Source organism: Callorhinus ursinus, unplaced genomic scaffold (assembly GCF_003265705.2).
Source record: "Callorhinus ursinus isolate GAN/ISIS: 27379988/994484 unplaced genomic scaffold, GSC_fseal_2.0 scaffold10, whole genome shotgun sequence".
Lineage (NCBI taxonomy): Eukaryota > Metazoa > Chordata > Mammalia > Carnivora > Otariidae > Callorhinus > Callorhinus ursinus.
The window spans coordinates 65,266,689-65,289,892 of NW_027397072.1; the positions used below are offsets into that span (position 1 = coordinate 65,266,689).

Consider the following 23,204-nt stretch of genomic DNA (forward strand, 5'->3'; position numbering starts at 1 on the left):
AAAAAGGAAGAAAAGTCCCCCTAAATTTCCCAGTCCCTTGAAGTGAGAGCTCTTAACTCCTGACTTGCCCTGGGCTACCTTCTCTGTGGACAGCATTCAATGCGCAGGCCTCCAAGCTCTCCACCTGCAGTGCGGAGGCTCAGCTAAAACCCTACACAGTGGAAGTGAGATAGCGTGTGGGGAGGCTGTGGGTGTCACATCTACACTTGCTTGGGAGGATTTCATTCCCCAGATCTTTTCATGTCCTTAGATATACATACACAAATTTATTGATCTGCAGGCGGCCTCATTGGATTAACTGGCAGGTGCCATGCAATTCCTCTTATGGCTAAAGAAAAGAATAAAGTTTTTAGAAAATATTGGTATGCTATCTATTTCTAAGCCCTGAGGGAGACTGCAGTTCTGTCAGTCTTTCCAAATATCCCTTCCACATGACTCCAGTGGCTAATTTCCTCACTTCCTTCACTAATGTAATCTTCAGTAGTTTGCATCAGGATTATAATTGAAGTAGTAATGGCTGACATTTCCTGAGCACTTAAGGCTCTGGGTTAAGTGCTTTGTTAGCATTATCTCATTTAAAAGAATTACTATCTTGATGTTTTAGATGATGGAATTGAGGATTAGAAAGGTTAAGGAAGCCATTCCTGATGGCACAGCTTTCATGTACTGAGGAGATTCAAGCCCTAGTCCAGCTGATTTCACAGCAATATTCTCAACCACTGGGCTAGTATCCTACACATTTCCTCTGGTTAACATCACAGCTGAAGAGCACAAAACACCTGATGAATGCCTGAACCACCCCCTGAGAGTAGGCATGGAAAAGCTTTCTGGCAGCATGGCACTGTGGCTAAAAGTTTGGGCTTTGGAGTCAAGAAGCCTCAAGTTCAAACCCCAGCTCTGACACCTACAACCTGGCATTCTACTGGAGCCCCAGATTTTCTAGCGAGACAAGGTAATGACAGCAGCAGCAGCCTAGCTATTGTAATGGTCAAATGAGATTAATATGGAAAAAGGCTTAGCTTGATGGCTATTGTATTGAGAGACTCAAGGATATCACTATTATTTATAGTAAGCCAAAACAGAAGCAACAATTCCTTTCTGTCCACCTCCATTAGCAACTTATTCAAAGTACAACTAATAAGAATTTGCATATTTCAAAACTATTGGCTAAAATGAGTCAATCGTCTGTCAGAGATCCCATCTTTCTAATATTTACCCTAAAACAGCACTGCAAAGACTGTCCAGTAGGCAAATCAGCCAACTAATATTCATGAAGCACCTAATATTTGCAAAGCATTTGAGACACATTAGTGAGTATAAATCCAAGTGCCTGCCCCCAGAGAGTTTTTGGGCCCTGTTTTGTAACAATAGAATATTGCCTTACAACAATAGCAACAAACACAAAGACAATCCAATATAGGTAAACTTGCAAAGAAGTATTCGATAAACCCAGCTTGAGGGGTATAAATAAACATTTAGCTCAAAGTAAGTAAGCCAGAAAATTCGTATAGGCTAAGAGGGAAAGAAAGAATTTAAGAAAAGACAACAAAAAAGAAAACCTAGTACCTGGTAGTGCAGAGTCAGGGAAGGAAGGAGAGAGGTGGAAAAGCAGTGTGTATGCAGGTAGCTGGAGGGGGGCATGCATGAGGATGGGGTCAAGTAAATAATGAGGTTCTCAATCCCTTCTTCTCTACTCATGAACACAGCTCAAGAGTAGAAGTCAATTTAAAACCCTATCATAATGTGAAAGTCTGAAAATGACTTTATTTGAGGAATCTCAGCAGCACTGTCTCTTGGAGGAGCTGTAGGGTGAGGACTGCTCACCACCTTAAATCTACTTTGAATTGGGAACTCATTCAAAGAAGTGAGCCACACAAGTCAAACAGTCAAAATACAGTATAATCTCATAAAATGATAAGGCTGGGTGAGAAATGGGGTTAGATCTTGGTCAAAATTTTGTAACTGATTTGTTGGTCCAATGAGGGACAAGATTGTATAGCCACAGCCACACCACAAATCCCATCCAGGCAGAACACCGCACATTGCAGGAAAGGAGATGAAACACATCAGGAAAGGCTCAGCGTCCTATCCTCCTGCCAATTCCACCAGTCAGGTGTGCAGCAAGGAGAAGGGACAGACGATTCCCTCCTAGTTCGGGACCCATATACATAGATAGATTGCTAGATCGATAGATTGATCAACAGATAGATTGACAGATGATAGATATCAGAGTTTTAGAGTATAATAAATAAGAACTAAAAGAAACATTTTATCTTCTGTATTTTCCCTAGGAATTTATTATTGAGATTTTGTTTGTATCTATGAACTAGTATGTTTTAAAAATAGCCTTCTGGGAGATGGAGAAAGATGGCGGAGGAGTAGGAGACCTGGATTTCATGTGGTCTCAGGAATTCAGCTGGATAGGGATCAAACCATTCTGAACACCTACGAACTCAACAGGAGATCAAAGAGAAGAATAGCAACTCTCTGAACAGAAAAGTGACCACTCTCTGGGAGGTATGACGTGCGGAGAAGCGAATCCTAGGCGATATTCGGGAGGATAGATGGCGGGGGAGGGGCCCTCCGTCGGCTGCTTCTGGCAAGTGATAGAGCCGCAGAGCACAAAATCGGAACTTTTAAGAATTCGGCTCCGCTGAGAGATGTCGCTCCAGTGGCTAAGCTGGGGGTGGAACCCTCGTGGGACAGTGTGGTCTCAGGGCCCTCGGGGTCACAGAAAGACCAGGGGTGCCTGACTGTGGCAGAGCTCCCTGGTATTAGAGCAGGGAAGTCGGCTACAGAGACGGAGCCGAGGCGCGGGCTCTCAGCTCAGGGTTGCCATAAACTGTGATCAGTGACAGTAGGGCCACTGCTCCTCCAGCAGGGACCCAACGAGCGGCAGATCCGGGGAGACTCCCCTTCCCTCCCCCAGGAGGAGCGGCGCAGGAGCGCACCACAGGGATCTGCTGGGTTTGGAGACTCCACACGGGGTCAGGTGCCAGAGACAGAAACGCTCGGTCACAGGCCGGGTGAGCGCAGAGTGCAGCCGGAGACCGGGGAGACGGGAGTGATTGACTGCTTTTCTCTGGGGGCGCACTGAGGAGTGGGGCCCCAATTTCTCGGCTCCTCCGGGGCGGAGATTGGGTGGCCGCCATTTTCACTCTCATCCTCCAACGCTGTACAGAAAGCTTGCAGGAAACAAAAGCTCCTGAGAGCAAACCTGAGCAGATTGCTTAGCCCGGACTGGCAAGGGCGGGGCAATTCCGCCTCCGGCAAAGACATTTGGGAACCACAGCAACAGGCCCCTCCCCCAGAAATTCGGCTCGAACAGCCAGCCAAGACCAAGTTTACCGATCAACGAGAATGGCAGAACTCCAGTGCTAGGGGAATACTGCACATAGAATTCATGGCTTTTTTACCATGATTCATTAGTCTTTCAAAGGTAATTTTTATTTAAGTGGTTTTTTTTTGAATTTTTCTTTTTCCCTTTTTCAACTAACACCTTATCAATCTCTTTTTTTAAAAAAACATTTTTATTTTTCATTTTTAGAGTCATATTGTATCCCTTCATAGTAGTTACCCTTATTTTTGGCAGATATATATATATACGTTGTTCTCCCTTTAAATTTTTGAGATACAGTTTCTTCTAACAGATCAAAATATACCCTAAATCTCTAGTGTATGGTTTTGTTCTAGTCTCCTGCCTGATCACATTCTCTCCCCCCCTTTCTTTTTCTTTCTTTCCTTTTTTTTAATCCTCTTCTTTCTTTTTTCAAACATCTTCTTATCAATTCCTTTTTTAAAATTTTTTATAATTTTTATGTTTACAGTCATATTCCATCCCTTCATCGTATCAACCCTTATTTTGTACATATATAAGTCTTTCTTTCTTTAAAATTTTAGGAGTCCCTTTCTTCTAACAGACTAAAATACACCCAAAATCTAGTGTGTGGCACTGATCTATGCACCAGCCTGATCATATTTGATCATATTCTGTTTTTTTTTGTTTTGTTCTGTTTTGTTTGTTTTTATCTTTTTCTTTTTCTTTTCTTTTTTTTTCTCTTTCTTTTTTCTTGCTTTTCCTTTCTTTTCCCCTGGTTTCAGGTCTTTTCTGATTTGATTAGAGTATATGTTCTGGGGATGTTGTTACCCTGTTAGCATTTTGTTCTCTCATTCATCTATTCTCCTCTGGACAAGATGACAAGACAAAAAAAATCACCTCAACAAAAAGAACAAGATGTAGTACCGTCTGCCAGGGACCTACTCAATATGGACGTTAGTGCAATGTCGGACCTAGAGTTCAGAATCATGACTTTAAAGATACTAGCCAGGCTTGAAAAAAGCATGGAAGTTATTAGAGAAACCCTGTCTGGAGAAATAAAAGAACTAAAATCTAACCAAGTCGAAATTAAAAAGGCTATTAATGAGGTGCAATCAAAAATGGGGGCAAAACTGCAAGGATAAATGAGGCAGAAGAGAGAATCGACGATATAGAAGACCAAATGATGGAAAATAAGAAACTGAGAAAAAGGGAGATAAACAACTACAGGTTCACGAGGGCAAAATTCGAGAGATAAGCGATACGATAAGATGAAAAAACATTACAATAATTGGGATCCCAGAAGAAGAAGAAAGAGAGAGAGGGGCAGAAGGTATATTGGAGCAAATTATAGCAGAGAACTTCCCTAATGTGGGGAATGAAACAGGCATCAAAATCCAGGAGGCACAGAGAACCCCTCTCAAAATCGATAAAAACAGGTCCACACGCCGACATCTAATAGTAAAACTTACGAGTCTCAGGGACAAAGAGAAAATCCTGAAAGCAGCTCGAGAGAAGAGATATGTAACCTATCATGGTAGAAACATTAGATTGGCAACAGATCTATCCACAGAGACCTGGCAGGCCAGAAAGAACTGGCATGATACCTTCAGAGCAGTAAACGAGAAAAATATGCAGCCGAGAATACTATATCCAGCTAGGCTGTCATCGAAAATAGAAGGAGAGATAAAAACCTTCCAGGACAAACAAAAACTAAAGGAATTTGCAACCACGAAACCAGCCCTCCAAGAAATATTGAAAGGGGTCCTCTAAGCAAAGAGAGAGCCTAAAAGCAGCATAGACCAGAAAGGAACACAGACAATATAAAGTAACAGTCACCTTACAGGCAATACAATGGCACTAACTTCATATCTCTCAATAGTTACCCTGAATGTAAATGGGCTAAATGCCCCAATCAAAAGACACAGGCTATCAGATTGGATAAAAAAACAAGACCCATCGATATGCTGTCTGCAAGAGACTCATTTTAGACCCAAAAACACCCCCACATTGAAAGTGAAGGGGTGGAAAACCATTTACCATGCTAATGGACACCAAAAGAAAGCTGGGGTGGCAATCCTTATATCAGACAAATTAGATTTTAAAACAAAGACTGTAATAAGAGATGAGGAAGGACACTATATCCTACTTAAAGGGTCTGTCCAACAAGACCTAACAATTGTAAATATCTATGCCCCTAACATGGGAACAGCCAATTATATAAGGCAATCATTAAAAAAAGCAAAGAAACATATTGAAAACAATACAATAATAGTGGGGGACTTTAATAGCCCCCTCACTGAAATGGACAGATCATCTAAGCAAAAGATCAACAAAGAAATAAAGACTTTAAATGACACACTGGACCAAATGGACTTCACAGACATATTCAGAACATTCCATCCCAAAGCAACGGAATACACATTCTTCTCTAGTGCCCATGGAACAGTCTCCAGAATAGATCACATCCTAGGTCACAAATCAGGTCTCAACCAGTACCAAAAGACTGGGATTATTCCCTGCATATTTTCAGACCACAATGCTTTGAAACTAGAACTCAGTCACAAGAGGAAGGCAGAAAGAACTCAAATACATTGAGGCTAAAGAGCATCCTACTAAAGAATGAATGGATCAACCAGGAAATTAAAGAAGAATTAAAAAAATTCAGGGAAACCAATGAAAATGAAAACACAACTCTTCAAAATCTCTGGGATGCAGCAAAGGCAGTCCTGAGAGGAAAGTATATAGCAATACAAGCCTTTCTCAAGAACAAGAAAGGTCTCAAATACACAACCTAACCCTACACCTAAAGGAGCTAGAGAAAAAACAGCAAATAAAGCCTAAACCCAGCAGGAGAAGAGAAATAATAAAGATCAGAGCAGAAATCAATGAAATAGAAACCAAAAGAACAGTAGAACAGATCAACGAAACTAGGAGCTGGTTCTTTGAAAGAATTAACAAGATTGATAAACCCCTGGCCAGACTTATCAAAAAGAAAAGAGAAAGGACCCAAATCAACAACATCATGAATGAAAGAGGAGAGATCACAACCAACACCAAAGACATACAAACAATTGTAAGAACATATTATGAGCAACTCTATGCTAGCAAATTAGATAACCTGGAAGAAATGGATTCATTCCTAGAGATGTATCAACTACCAAAATTGAACCAGGAAGAAATAGAAAACCTGAACAGACCTATAACCACTAAGGAAATTGAAGCAGTCATCAAAAATCTCCCAACAAACAAAAGCCCAGGGCCAGATGGCTTCCCAGGGGAATTCTACCAAACATTTCAAGAATTAATACCTATTCTCCTGAAACTGTTCCAAAAAATAGAAATGGAAGGAAAACTTCCAAACTCATTTTAGGAGGCCAGCATTACCTTGATCCCCAAACCAGACAAAGACCCCATCCAAAAAGAGAATTACAAACCAATATCCTTGATGAACATGGATGCAAAAATTCTCACCAAAATACTAGCCAATAGGATCCAACACTACATTAAAAGGATTATTCACCATGACCAAGTGGGATTTATCCCTGGGCTGCAAGGTTGGTTCACCATCCGCAAATCAATCAACGTGATACAATACATTGACAAAAGAAAGAACAAGAATCATATGATCCTCTCAATAGATGCAGAAAAAGCATTTGACAAAGTACAGCATCCTTTCTTGATCAAAAGTCTTCAGAGTATAGGGATAGAGGGTACCTACCTCAATATCATAAAAGCCATCTATGAAAAACCTACAGCAAATATCATTCTCAATGGGGAAAAACTGAGAGCTTTCCCCCTAAGGTCAGGGATGCAGCAGGGATGTCCACTATCACCACTGCTATTCAACACAGTACTAGAAGTCCTAGCCACAGCAATCAGACAACAAAAAGAAATCAAAGGCATCCAAATCAGCAAAGAACAAGTCAAACTCTCACTCTTTGCAGATGATATGATACTTTATGTGGAAAACGCAAAAGATTCCACCCCAAAGTGCTAGAACTCATACAGGAATTCAGTAAAATATCAGGATATAAAATCAATGCACAGAAACCAGTGGCATTCCTATACACCAACAACAAGACAGAAGAAAGAGAAATTAAGGAGTTGATCCCATTTACAATGGCACCATAAGATACCTAGGAATAAATCTAACCAAAGAGGCAAAGGATCTGTACTCAGAAAACTATAAAATACTCATGAAAGCAATTGAGGTAGACACAAAGAAATGGAAAAGCGTCCCATGCTCATGGATTGGAAGAACAAACACCGTGAAGATGTCAATGCTACCTAGAGCAATCTACACATTCAATGCAATCCCCATCAAAATACCATCCACTTTTTTCAAGGAAATGGAACAAATAATCCTAAAATTTGTATGAAACCAGAAAAGACCCCGAATAGCCAGAGGAAGGTTGAAAAAGAAAAGCAAAGCTGGCGGCATCACAATTCCGGACTTCCAGCTCTATTACAAAGCTGTCATCATCAAGACAGTATGGTACTGGCACAAAAACAGACACATAGATCAATGGAACAGAATAGAGAGCCCAGAAATGGACCCTCAACTCTAGGGTCAACTCATCTTTGACAAAGCAGGAAAGAATGTCCAGTGGAAAAAAGACAGTCTCTTCAACAAATGGTGTTGGGAAAATTGGACAGCCACATGCAGAAGAATGAAACTGGACCATTTCCTTACACCACACACAAAAATAGACTCGAAATGGTTGAAAGACCTAGATGTGAGACAGGAGTCCATCAAAATGGTAAAGGAGAACACAGGCAGCAACCTCTTTGACCTCAGCTGCAGCAACTTCTTCCTAGAAACATTGCCAAAGGCAAGGGAAGCAAGGGCAAAAATGAACTTTTGGGATTTCATCAAGATAAAATGCTTTTGCACAACAAAAGAAACAGTCCACAAAACCAAAAGACAACTGACAGAATGGGAGAAGATATTTGCAAATGACATATCAGATAAAGGGCTAGTATCCAAAATCTATAAAGAACTTATCAAACTCAACACCCAAAGAACAAATAATCCAATCAAGAAATGGGCAGAAGACATGAGCAGATATTTTTCCAAAGAAGACATCCAAATGGCCAACAGACACATGGAAAAGTGCTCAACATCACTCAGCATCAGGGAAATCCAAATCAAAAGTTTTTTTTTTAAAGATTTTATTTATTTATTTCACAGAGAGAGATAGCGAGAGCAGGAACACAAGCAGCGGGAGTGGGAGAGGGAGAAGCAGGCTTCCCGCTGAGCAGAGTCCGATGCGGGGCTCGATCCCAGGACGCTGGGATCATGACCTGAGCCGAAGGCAGACGCTTAATGACTGAGCCACCCAGGCACCCCCAGGGAAATCCAAATCAAAACCTCAATGAGATACCACCTCACACCAGTCAGAATGGCTAAAATTAACAAGTCAGGAAGTGACAGATGTTGGCGGGGATGTGGAGAAAGGGGAACCCTCTTACACTGTTGGTGGGAGCGCAAGCTGGTGCAACCACTCCTGAAAACAGTATGGATGTTCCTCAAAAAGTTGAAAATAGAGCTACCCTACAACCCAGCAATTGCACTACTGGGTATTTACCCCAAAGATACAAATGTAGGGATCCGAAGGGGTACGTGCACCCCAATGTTTATAGCAGCAATGTCCACAATAGGCAAACTGTGGAAAGAGCCAAGATGTCCATCGACAGATGAATGGATAAAGAAGATGTGGTATATATACACAATGGAATATTATGCAGCCATCAAAAGGAATGAGATCTTGCCATTTGCAACGATGTGGATGGAACTGGAGGATGTTATGCTCAGTGAAATAAGTCAATCAGAGAAGACATGTATCATATGACCTCACTGATATGAGGAATTCTTAATCTCAGGAAACAAACTGAGGGTTGCTGGAGTGGTGGGGGTGGGAGAGAGGGGGTGGCTGGGTGATAGACAGTGGGGAGGGTATGTGCTATGGTGAGCGCTGTGAATTGTGCAGGACTGTTGAATCACAGATCTGTACTTCTGAAACAAATAATGCAATATATGTTAAGAAAAAAATAAAAGAAGAAGATAGCAGGAGGGGAAGAATGGGGGGCGGAAATGGGGGGGGAGACAAACCATGAGAGACTATGGACTCTGAAAAACAAACTGAGGGTTCTAGAGGGGAGGGGGTGGGGGGGATGGGTTAGCCTGGTGATGGGTATTAAAGAGGGCAGGTTCTGCGTAGAGCACTGGGTATTATGCACAAACAATGAATCATGGAACGCTATATTAACAACTAATGATGTAATATATGGTGATTAACATAATAATTAAAAATTTAAAAAAAATAAAGGGGCACGTTCTTCATGGACCACTGGGTGTTATACACAATGAATCATGGAACACTACATCAAAAACTAATGATGTAATGTATGGTGATTAACATAACAATAAAAAAATTTAAAAAAATAGCCTTCTGTGTTTTAAGGACATTGGATCCATTTCTGCTGTTTTGAATAAGCATCTCAATTTCACTTTCTGGGAAAACCAAAGTAAGTAGAATTTCAAGGTCTGTTTTTTTATGCCTCAGATTTTGCAAATTTAAACATGTTGAAATCAGGGATAAAATAAAAATTTTGTATTTTATAAAGATAGATTGGAAAATAAATCCTGATATATTTGAAGATTATTTTCTAAACTTGAATCAAATTCAAGTATCTCTCCCAAAGAATTGAAGGAAATCGAATCTGTCAGTGATAGTGAAATCTATTAGCGAGTACATTAATTGTTCTGTTTCTGTTTTGATTTTGCAATGGAAGACCTAAACATGTGACTGATTTCAAAAGCCTGTGCATTTCTCTCTTTTTCCTTCTTTTTCCCAATCCAATTTGAAACTCCAATATCTTAATTACCTAAGCTAAATATTGATCTGATTAAAGCAAATAGTATCAAGATGACTAACTCATAGCCCCAAATATCCCAATGTGCATTTATATTCCAGGAATGCACTTGTTCACTCAAGTAACTCTGATGGATAGAATGTGGGTCACTGGACTGAGCAAAGTTCTCTCCCCCCCAACCCCTCCACCAGTCTAGAGCACAGTGACTCTTCTAGTCACAAATCCTCTAGGAACAATAACTTCTTTTTGATGTTCTAATTGCTCAGGTCAGCACCACTGTCAGCTAAGGAAGACGTGATGATAGTACCACTTCAGCTACAGGAACTGCAGCCCGAGACCCAGCTGGTCCCCAACCACCTGGGTGGGGCTGGGGGAATTGGTCTCTGTCTGGTACTTGTGAGCTTCAAGCTTCCAAACACAACCTGAGAAATTTAAGCATTTCGGGTGCCTGAGAGGCTACCGAATAAACTACACAATTAAGACCCTTATCCAGCTGGCTTAGATTTTTAGGTATCCTAAAGAGTTGACAGCAGATCGCATCATAGAGTGGGTAAGCTTGACATTAAGTGAGGACATTCTAACTATGATACGACAGTGAGAACTGCTTGATGTCTCCACACACTCAAAGCAGAAGATATTCAATTTCAGATTTGGGGTTTTTTTTCTTCAAATAGCTTTTTTTCTGCTCCCAGACCCCATCTCTCTCTGATGGTACAGACATTATCACCCTAACCCAAACGCCTCCAGCCACAATGCCTCTGCATCATCTCTCAAGCCGACCACCCATTCATCATCTCCCCTAAGTTGACTCACACTAAAAGCTCTTTTTTCTCTCCTATATTATCAGACACCTACAGATAGTCCCCCCAAATAATTTAGCCCACAAACTCATTCTGAACTCTAAAGGAGAGGTCCACAATTAGACAAAATTGTTTATAAACAAAGTATATGCTTTATTAAGGGCATGGGGACTTTAAAAATGGTCTGTTGATCTTCCTGAGCCCCTAGTTGGGCATGAGTGTCCTTACTTCGGTGGTGTCCCAAGTTATCAGTGACCCCCATTGATGGCAAATTGTGGACTTCAGAATACAGGCAGCCTGAAGGCAAAGAGACTCAGCTCTCCCAGGAAGAGGAATGTCAAGGAGGCACAATGTTCCTGTCACTCAAAGGGAACCAAGGAACCAACTGTATCTTAAAACAAAACACTAAAAAATAGAAAAATGGGGAAAATTATTTGTAGTAAATTGCTGGTATGCAAAATGAATCAACCTCTCTCACTGTGTTGTACTGACAGCCCTACTCCTCCTCTATTTCTCCTTTTCAAATCCCCCTAGATTTTAGAGCAATGATTTCCAATGGTTTCCCGGACCAGCAGCTCTGTCTCCTGGAAACTCATTAGAAATGCAAATTCCTGGGTCTCATCTCAGAACCACTGAATCAGAAACTTTGCAGTTAGGGGATAGCAATGGGTATTTTAAGGAGCCTTCCATGTGGTTCTGAGGTTCACTAAAGGTTGAGACACTCCACTTTATTTGACAGGGAGAGAGAGAGAAATTGAGTGAGCACAAGCAGGCAGAGTGGCAGGCAGAAGCAGACTCCCCGCTGAGCAGAGAGCCTGACATGAGGCTTGATTCCCGGACCCTGGGATCATGACTTGAGCCAAAGGCAGATGCTTAACTGACTGAGCCACCCAGACGCCCCTTGACTTTGATTTTAGCACCTCCACCACCATGACACAATTTAAATTGTACAATTTCAGAAGCTCATTTAGTCTTCCAAACATTATCCAAATATTGAAATTCTGGTCAGTAGACACATGGTCACTGCCTTCTCTCTACCTTTTCCTACCATCTTTGTAACTTGTGGCCTCATCTCTCAGCCAGCAAAATGTCTCATGCCCCAAAACCCCTACAAATATTGAGAGTCCTTTTTGGTACCCAATGGCTGAGGAAAGGCCACTTGGAAAAAACAATGAAAACAGAACTCAGAGAGGACAGGTGAAATGCAAATTCAGGAAGGTGAGAAGGGCTAAGACAAAATTCAAAGAAAGGCATGAGCCTTCAGCAAGGAAATCTAGGTCCAGATGTTGCCCTTTAAGCTCAATGTACTGAATTAGCATTGTTAGTAAATTGAGCTCAAGATGAGCTTAGCTACTTGGAATCCATTCCAATGCAGCCTTTTTCCTTCTCCAGATAAGCACAAGCTGGTTGAGATTACTAGGAGTTAAATAGGCTTCCTTCTCTCCATTTCTCATTTTCCAGGTAATTCCTATCCTTTTCCAATTTATTTCTGAGAACTCCTTTGGCCATTTTCAGGTAGAGAATGTTGTTCCACTGGGTCCTATTCAATTTTTCTGTGAGTGCTTTGTAAGGAAAAGGACCAGTACAAAAGGTAGGGTATGGGTTGATCTGGAGACTTTGTACACATAATTGTGATATTTTGGTCTGGGTGATGTCTGACGAGACAATGTTCTCTGACACAACAAAAGGAGATTTTCTATCTTTACTGGATGTGATTTCCAAATGCCAGTTGTACATTAGATGGCTAAAGACTAGGGCTGATGAACGTTTTATCCTCCTGTAACAAAAAAAGTAGAGTATTCATAATAAAAACTATAGTTTGCCAATATCATTTATTAAGAATACTACATCCTTATAATAAAAGATTAAGAAATAAACAGTGCATCAGAGCTCTTATTTCTTCTCTTTTCTTTTTCAATCTTCCAAAAACAATAAAAAAATGTTCATGCTTGATCCCTTAGGTTCCTGAAATGATTCAAATGTCTACCTGGTTTAAACCCCACCCCCACCAGCATAAATATTGAGAGGAGGGTCTGTTACCTTTGATTTATTTAGAATGTTAATTTTTGGTCTCTAGTACTGCAGTGTTTCATAGGTGACCCCAAATATGTGTGTCTGATATAAGAGAAAAACCATTAGAAAAAGACCACTAGCAGAGTACCCAGTAGAGATACAAAGCCAAAAAAATCTCTTCATCTCCCATTTTACTTAACAAGTAAACATTTTACAAAGACAAAAGTTATTGTTCCCTTGGATGGCATTGACAAGCTACACATTCAGGGAGGGATGCATTTATATAATGTGTGGTTAGAGGTTAATCAATATTTCATTTTATTTCATGGCAACAAAACGCTCATATAAGTTATTTGGTTGTCCTTTGGCATTTTATTAGTTAAGTGAAATTAATTTATTCCACAAATATTTATTAAGTGCCTATAACAGTTCTTGTTACATAGTAGGCATTTAGTGACTATTGATGCAGAGAATATTTTTTGAGAACTTGCTATATGCAGACTCAGTACTAAAGTCCTTGGCTGAAATGATTCAGAAGCCAAGATGAGAATTTTTTTCTCTCAGAGCCCTGAGTCTATGACTATGAAATCATTTGCATGCCAATTATCTCTGGCCTCTTCCTTCCTCTACCCCTAGCCATTCCCGCCACTGCTAATGAGACAAGCAATCTCAGAGCTTGAGCAGTGTGCCCGTAAATCCATCTCTAAGGCTCTGCTCAACAGTAGGACCTCCCCTGGGCCCACTGCAGGAAAATATGCACAATTTGAAACCTGAACCATCCGCTGCCATAGAAAAGCACATGCATCAAGTGCCCACAGCAAAGTCTGATGCTCACGGGCTCATCCTTTGTCATGATTCCAATCACTGATATCATAATGGTTTGCTGAAAAGAATAGACTGATCAAAAGCCATTGCTCAAATCGGTCCTGTACTCCTGGGGAGCTTAGAGATGAAAATCACCTAATACCCCCCTCCAGGATCTCCTCACCTGGGGGCCTTTCCTGATGCTCTCACCCCTTTTCTTTAGCAGGAATCCCCTTGTGCTTGGTCACTCTCAGTAACAACAATGATCACATTCTACCAAAATTATTTGTTTGCATGTTTCTTGAGAGCAGGACCTTGGGCTTCTTCATCTTTGAAGCCCCAACCCCTCATATGGATGGCAGTGAAAAAATGGTTTTCAAGTAGATTTTCTTTGATCTTAATGTCACTGAACAAATACCTTTAATCATAGCACATGAACTCTATAAACATTGGAAGTAGCTGTTCAACCTGTCTACCCCTAACAGTCCTATAAGGTCCTTGCCATAGTTCATCATTATATGCAAAGCCTAAAAATTATTTTGCCCAATTACACTATTAAAATAAAATCACATAATTTTTGAACAAGTTTGATCTTGAATATCTAGTACAAATCCCTTCATTTCATAGATGAGGAATCTGAGACTCCTAAGAAGTTAAGTCAAAACCAGTGAATAGCTGAGAAAGAATAAAATCCAAGTCTCCCTGCTTCCTGCCCAGGGCTTGGTTTACCAGTCCACAAACTGGATTCAGTTTGTTGAGGGTCCATTTCTTCCAATGCTCATGAAGGGGCTTGCGGAAGGCCCCAGCAATTGAGCTGGATTCAGAAAGAGAGAACTTCCACCAGCTACTCTATATTTTTTTCCTCCCCAGAGACATAAACACTGGCCAAAAAAGCTGTCTTAGTACGAGAAATGAGAGAAGAAATGATGGAACTCGACATAATTTGCAGCTAATGAGATATAAGGAGGCCCTCTAGGACAGTTTCAGATTTATATCTAGGATCAAGATAGGCTGCCCCTGGGTCAGATCTTGTGTAGTAGTTGACTTCCAGAATAGTCTTTGGGTCTGCCCTGGTCCGAATCTCTGTCCCTGACTGAGATGGACCAAAATGTGAATAGCACATGACTTTAGAAAAAAAAGGCAACACTTCCCGAAGCTTTCTTTCATCAGGCAGTGCTTTATCCATCAACTCACCAAATGTCCACTGAGCATGTACTAAACAGGCATGGAGCTCAGTACTGTGGCTATCAAGATGAATGAAATAGAATCTCTGCTCTCAGGGAACTCACTGACTGTGCTATCTCTGAACCAAGAATTCTTCTTTACATACATACAATCACCTGTGTGTGTGTACACACACACACACACACACACACACACACACTATTAGAAACACATGAGCACTGGAGCACCTGGGGGGCTCAGTTGGTTAAGCGATGGACTCTTGGTTTTGGCTCAGGTCGTGATCTCAGGGTCGTGAGATTGAGCCCCATGTCCAGCTCTAGGCTCTGCATGGAGTCTGCTTAAGATTCTCTCTCCCTTTCTCTCTCAAGTGAATGAATGAATGAGTGAATAAATAAGAAACATATGAGCATCTCTGTCACAACTCAGGATTTTACACTCAGTACTGGCATAGTACCCACCCAGACCCCAAATTTTCTGTCTCGTGACTAATACCATTTAGGCTTTCCTATATATTTTGTCCTATGTTGTCAAAACAAAAGGCAACTGTGTCCAAATGCTGTGAAGGTTTATGGATTGTGATACTGCTGAGGTGCAAATGGACATTGCTTAAGAGCAGAACAGAATTTGAGCAGCAAAAGCACTTAGGCAAGATAAAGGACAAATTAATTCTCTTATCAAACCTTCCCTCACAGACAGATTCCCACAAAACTAAGATTTACTTCTCTTCAAGTACCAATTTATGATTCTGCAAATACTCACAATGAGCACTATATTTGCAGTAGTTGAGGGGATGAAGACCATTCACAACATTAAACAACTAACTCATGTTACTCTTAAATTTATCTTCATGTAGATCTGAACATAATATGTATGAAGAATAATAAAAATTATTTATATTGGCAACCAGATGAACTTTCAACATTGGAATTGTGACTAGTTTTATGCTTATAAAAATGTTCAGAATTTAAATTTTAAATAACACTTTTATTTAAAATTGTTATATTCATAAATTATAATTTGTAATTTTAGCTCACTGTTATTAAATCTTGAATATTTTAAGATAAATATAACTTTTAAGAAATGATAAGTGAATTTAATGTTTTTATTTTTACATTTACTCTAATTTATACTTATGATAAGATATAATCAATAGTACACTTTAGAGTACAAATATATTTAGCTTTTAATTCTTTAGTTCATTTCTATAAATACCACTTAAATTATGAATATTAGGTATAACAATATAAGTAATGATTTTGCTAAAATAAAGAGAAAAAGGTATCTTACAGAAAAAATGTAAAACAACTGATACAATGTGCATGTATTTTATTAGTCAAACGTCATTGGCCCATACGTGCACAATAATAATTAAATTTAGTCATTCTTAACATTTGCCAACTTTCTATCCTATAAAAAACATGGCTTTACCCACATTGTTTTTATTTCTCATTATGAAGATACATAGTAGAAAGAAAGAACATATTTTATCTGGCAGTATGTTAGCTTGATTTAGAACCTTGATGTGTGTAGACATACGGTCTGTGAGCCTCTGTCCTCTCATCCCGGGTGCTGAAATGTTAGGAGGGAGGGGGCGGCCAGTGTCTGAGTCACCAAAAGTTAACATAAAACAACTGAAGCCCCAAAGTAAGCCAACAAGGTATGTAGGAAAATAAGCCTCTTCCGTTTTCTTGAAGTCAGGACCCGCTTTCTCTTGAACACACACTGTCAGTCTCAGGTGGAACCATACAGGGACGTGAGTCCACGGAGACTATTTCCGTGTGTGGAACCAGTATCCTCGAAGGGCCAATCGATTCGGCTTTGCCAAATGTTCCTGAAAGGACTCTTCTGTATGGATGGATGCAGTTCGTGCCCACGCTTAAAGGCTCCCTGATGTTCAAAGGATATGAAAATAGCAAAGGGACTTTTCCGGGTTAGAAGCCCCGCCAGCGGCAGCCATGTCCCAGGTGTCCTGAGGCTTAAAGCTGATCAGTCCTGAAATTCCCAGCTTGGCCGTCGTGGATGGTCTCTGTGAGTCTGGCTCAGCGTAGGGTATTCACAAGGGTCTAAGCAAGGCTATGGTGAAACACGATTCTGCTCTGTTCAGTTTTCATTTCAGAGCCCTTGGAGAGAAACGCATTAATCTTTCATTTATACATTAATGTCCTACTCTTTCTGTACATTTTCCAATCTCTTGTGTTTTTTTTTTTACTTCAGTTAATCTGCCCAAACAACCTTACTCTTGGATTTTATCTTATTCCTCATAAACAGATTTTTTTTAATAGCTTTTACACACAATGCTACATTAGTAAAGAAAATTATTAAAGTCTGGTAAATTTCCTCTTTTTGGCAATTTTTACACAGTTATTTTGAAGTTCACTAACATTTCTCTCGTTCAACACAGGGCTGCCTCAGTCTACCTTGACACCTTGATCGCCTTTCATATTATAGAAAAGGGTCTCGAATTATCAGGCACCCACTGACCTTAAAAAAATTTAGATAAACAAACCAAAGATGAAGAGAGTGACAGCGTGAGAAGGAAATCCTATCTAAATGGTGCAAGCAACAGCCCCCACCCCGCACTACCTCCCACTCGATCCCACCCAAAGAACACATGACTCAGTGAGCCTGAGCTGGGATCCTTGAATCTTCCAGGTCCAGTGCACTGAAAACGATTTCAGTATTTCAAGACTCACCTTTTCAGATGTTATCCCCTAACTGCAAGCCAGCCACATGCGGGACCCAACTGCAGAAGTAGCATTCTGTCCCAAAGTTGGAGAATGGCCTCCAAAGTGTCTCTTCCTTAGTGATTTGACTAGTTATGATTTTCACCTTATACTTATAACCAACTTTAGAAGTAAAACTTATGTAAGCTATGAATTACAGTTTTCTGTTCAGCCCCCATCTGCCTGTAGGTTCTTAATGAATAGCATCTATGTTTGATTCACCCTTTGTATCCCCTGCAGCCCCAACACAGTGCCTTGAATTGAGAGGTGTTAGAGAAACTGTTTTGAATGCATAAACTAGAAAAATTAATTTCCAAGTATGGAAAAGTGTGGCTCTCCAGTGGCCTCTAATCCCCATAGTGAAGTGGTCACAAAATGGCTATTACCACATTGATACTGTGTCTAAGACACTATTTAAAACAGTGTTTCTCAAAGTGTGGCCACCAGATCAGCTGCTTCGGAATATTTAAAAGTTAATGTGTGGGCTCTAGCCCATGTCTCTGGATTCAGCAGCTCTGGGAGTGAGGACCCAGAGCCTGCATTTCCTCATGTTCTCTGTGTGATTCTGGTGTACTCCAAACTAGTGTAGTTCAGCAGCATCTGTGCATTAGAATCACCCAGGGAGATTTTGTTAACTAACAAAACCTGGGCCACCCCAGACGGCTCAATCAGAATCTCTGGGATGGGGTTGGCCGTTAGCCTATCTTTGAAGTTCCTCCAGTGATTCTAATGGGCAGTTAGGGCTGACAATCACTGGTTCAGGTGCTTCTCTCCCACCTTAGCCCACTTACAACCTGAAGTATCGGCTACATTCAGCAAACAGTGGGCACTGGGGAAGGACCGGAGAGGATCAAGGATAACAAAAGCCAGGGTCTGTGGCAAAGCTAAACCCTGGGCACATTGCCTTGCAGCAAAATCAATCGGTGTCATAGTCAAAATCACTGGCTCTCACCAAGCCAGTAAGAGAGTGACATTTAATGGGGGCACCATAAAGAGGCTCTTTGCTACCTTATGTGTGTTACCTAAAATAATTAAATTGCACCCATGGAGCGATTCCTAGGACTGGCCTATAGTAACGCCTCACTGGAATTAGAAGAAGATAAATTAATCTCTTGTTTTAAAAAAACAAATATTTGTTCTCTGAAAAAAATGCCTATTTTACATAAGCTGTTTATAAAAAATTATCGCTATTGTCTCTTATGAGCCCCCTGTGCTGTATGCAGGTAAAGTACTATTGTCCTCACTTCAGAGATGGTAAAATCTGGATGGAAAAGGTTAAGTAGCCTGCCCATGGCCACAAAGGAAATGTAAGAAGCAGGACATAACTCAGACCTTCTGACCCAAACCCAATTTTTTTCTCACTCATTCAAGTTCATCAATTTTATCCTACCCCAATAAAAAGGATTCAGATTATATTGAAAAATCTCACCTGCCTGTAGATTTCCTATGATACCTACTACTTTCTGCTTTATATTTTATAATACTTTCAGAGCTGGATCTCTCTTGCTGTTCTACATGAGAGGGATAGAATGTGTTTGATTTGTCTTTTTATTGCCCACAATGCCTAGCTCTGAACAATGCTGGGTTGTCAGTAAGTGCTTCTTAGATAATTAGATGAGAGTAAGATATGGTTTAAATTTCAAATTGTAAAACATTCAACCTGAGAGCAAACATCATCCTGCTGATCACCAACTGATGTGATCTTTTCTAGAACATCCCTCTGTCTTCCTCTTATGGTGGCATTATAACCAACACCATTACTAACCTTGTTGTCAGCCCAAATCTTAACCAAAAATTGAAATCATATACCAGGACTCAATTACAGTTTAAGAAATCAATGTTTTAGTTCCAGACCAAAATGTTCTTTCTTTTATTTTCTTGTTATACCTCAAATTTACTGAGGTATAACTGACAAAATTGAAATATATTTAAAGTGAACAACATGATGATTTGATGCACATACATTACAAAAGGATTCTCAACATTGAGTCAACACATGCATCACCTCACATATTTACATTTTTTTGTGTGAGAACACTTAAGTTCTACTCTCTTAGCAAATTTCAATTACATAATTCAGTATTATCAATTATAGCCACCATGTTATACATTAGATCCTCAGACCTTATTCCTCTTATAACTAAAAGTTTGTACCCTTTTACCAACCTCTCCCTATTTCCCCCACCTCCCAGCCTCAACCACCATTCTACTGTTTCTATGAATTTGACTTTTTTTTTCTTTTAAAATTCCACATATAAGTGACACCATTCAGTATTTGTCTTTCTCAATCTGGCTTATTTCACTTAGCATAATGCCCTCCAAGTTCATCCATATTGTTGCAAATGGCAGGATTTCCTTTTTTTTTTTAAGGCTGACTAATACTCCATTGTATGTATATATCACATCTTCTTTATCCATGTATCTGCTGATGGACACTTAGGTTGTTTCCATCCCATGGCTATTGTGAATAATACTGCAGTGAACATGGCAGTACAGATATCTCTTTGAGAGAGTGATTGCATTTACTTTGGACATTTAGCCAGAAGTGGGATTGTTGGATCATATGGTAATTCTATTTCTTATTTCTTGAGGATTCTCCATACTGTTTTCCATAGTGGCTGCACCAATTTACATTCTAACAGTGCACAGATGTTCCCTTTCTTCTACATCCTCACCAGCATTTGTTATCTCTTGCCTTTTTGATAACAGATATTCTAATAGGTGTGAGGTAGCATCCCATCATGGTTTTAATTTGCATTTCCCTGATGATTAGTGATGTTGAGCACCTATTTGCCATTTGTAGATCTTCTTTGGAAAAATGTCTAGTGAGTTCCTTTGCCCATTTTTTAAAATTGGGTTATTTGGGCTTTTTTCTATTGAATTATATGAGTTCTTTGTATATTTTAGATACTAACTCTTTATCAGATGGGTTTGCAAATTATTTTCTCCCATTCCATAGGTTTCCTTTTCATTTTGTTGGTGGTTTCCTTTGCTGTGCAGAGGCTTTTAAGTCTGATGTAGCCCCACTTGTTTATTTTAGCTTTTGTTGCCCTTTGCTTTTGATATCAAATCCAAAAAACATTGCCAAGACCAATGTTAAAGAGCTTACCCCTTATGTTTCCTTCTAGTTTTATGGTTTCAGATCTCGTGTTGAAATCTTTAATCTATATTGGGTTGACTTTTGTGTATGATGTAAGACAGAGGTAGAGTTTCATTCCTTTGCATTTGGACATCCAGCTTTCCCCACACCATTTATTGAAGAGACAATTCTTTTCCATAATTTATTCTTGGCTCCTTTATCAAAGATTAATTAATCATATATGCATGAGTTTATATCTGGGCTCTCTACTGTGTTCTATTGACTATGTGTCTGTATACCAATACCCTTGCCACTTTTATTCAACATAGTTCTGGAAGTCCTAGCTAAAGAAATTAGGCAAGAAAAAGAAATAAAAGTCATCCAAATAGGAAAGGAAAAGTGACACTGTTACTATTTGCAGATGACATGAGACTATATATATAAAGCCGTAAAGACTCCACCAAAAACTGTTAAAACTAATAAACAAATTCGGTAAAGTTGTAGGATACAAAATCGACATACAAAAATCTGTAGTATTTCTGTACATTAATAACAAACTACCAGAAAGAGAAATTAAAAAAAAAAAACAATTCCACTTACAATTACATCTGTTTCTTGATTTGAGTAGTAGGTATCGGTTGTGCTCACTTTGTGAAAATTTATCGAGCACTTCTATTTATGTTAAACAAAAACTTACCTTAAAAGGATGAGACTGTTGGCACCACTTAACTAGTAGTGTACTGATTCAAGCAAGCTTCTAATTGGCAGGGGAGTTATTTCTCCACAAACAGAGGATTTGAATAGCAATGTTTTACATCTAGTTAGAATTCAGGTACTCATGGGGTGTTTCTTTGATTTAGAGTTTTTATAAATTCACATATTATTATTTTCACATTTCATGAATACCACACATTACTCTGGCTTTTTACCTATCACAGAGTCTCTTGATGCTATCCACCCTCAGTCCTCTCATAGCCCCCACCCACCCACCAAATACTCCTCAGAGATCTTCGAGGGCAAGAAAAGAATCTCTGTAGAGATAGGGACTTGGTTCTTTGTACCTAGGCAAGCCAAGAGAGCCATGTTAGGAGGCGGCACTTCAACAACACCGATGGTCTTTACTCTAAAACCTCCCTCAGTCTCTACTACCATCGACTTCTAGGAACATCACTGGCCAGTGCGTAAGTATCATAAATAGCTCTTTCAGGTTTTTCCCAGCACCACAAAGCAATTTCAACATGGACAAATAAAAGAGCTCTTCCAAGAACACATTAAGAATATTCTTAATCCAGTGGGCCTTGGAGCCACCTCCCATCACTTCTGTTTCCCCACTTGGCTGCCACACACAAACTCTGTCTCCAGACTTCTCAAGGCATCCTGTTAGTCAACTGTCTCTCCTTCTGGAGTCTAACTTTACAAAATGATTTCCACATTATCTCCTTTAGGAGGCAATTTCTGTACTTGAGAGTGGAGGAAAAAAACCTGCTCAAGTTTGAAACTCCTTTTAGAAACAGCCAGCAGCAACACAGGCTCCTTTTCCAGTAAAGACCCGAACCCCTTGGCCCTATGTGGTGATTCCCAGAATCCAAGAAACTCACATGTTGTATTCAAAGTCTCTATCAGGAACTGTATTCTGTCCCCAGACAACTCTGGAGTCGTAGTCGTTGAATCTCTTTTATTGATAAACTGAGGCTCCATTCCCAGGACTTAGGATGATCATACCTGCTTTGGGCCAATGCGACACCAGCAGTGTTTGCAGTACCATTAATTTCAAGTGGTATCTTCATTCTAAGCAGGTTATGAGATCAAATAAATGGAAAAGGTACTCCAATTTTAAAACAGAACTTCTGTGCACATTACAGTAAGTGCTCCCTAAGTTACGTTCTGGGGGAAATCTTTAAATTTTAGATGTTTATTTTTCCTTCTGATCTCAATGTCTTTGCCAGTAAGTCAAGAATTTGGGATCTCCAATGCAATATATTGGACCTACAAAATATTTTTACCTCCATTTATTTCTCAAACCCATTGAAATGACAGTAAAGATACTCAAATAAATAAATAAATAAAAGTTGTAAAAGTTCAATGCAATATATTGGACCAATGCAATATATTGGACCAATGCAATATATTGGACCTAGAAAATATTTTTACCTCCATTTCTTTCTCAAACCCATTGAAATGACAGTAAAGATACTAAAAACAATAAATAAAAGTCGTAAAAGTTCTAGGAAGTGAAGAATAGAACTTGAATAGGCCCAAGGTAAAAACAAATTCCTTGAAGATGAACAGCATATGAGATTACACTAACGGATAAAAAAGAAAAGAGAGAAAGGCATAAAGTACAAGAAAAGGCACAAGAGGAGCTACAATGAAGGTGAGAGCTGTTATTTCACAAAAGGAGCCCT

At 39.8% G+C, this 23,204-nt stretch overlaps 1 long non-coding RNA gene across 2 annotated transcripts in view; it reads right to left on the reverse strand.

Annotated features, from left to right (window-relative positions):
- Window positions 1-23,204, reverse strand: part of LOC112821565 (uncharacterized) — a 490,026-nt gene that overhangs the window by 45,446 nt on the left and 421,376 nt on the right. The window contains exon 8 of one of the 2 annotated variants that reach the window (XR_012379825.1): window positions 16,401-17,117. The exons of the other annotated variant lie outside the window; for it this stretch is intronic. This is a non-coding gene — a long non-coding RNA (uncharacterized lncRNA). Of the gene's footprint in view, window positions 1-16,400; window positions 17,118-23,204 lie in introns of those variants that run through there. 2 annotated transcript variants of the gene reach the window in all.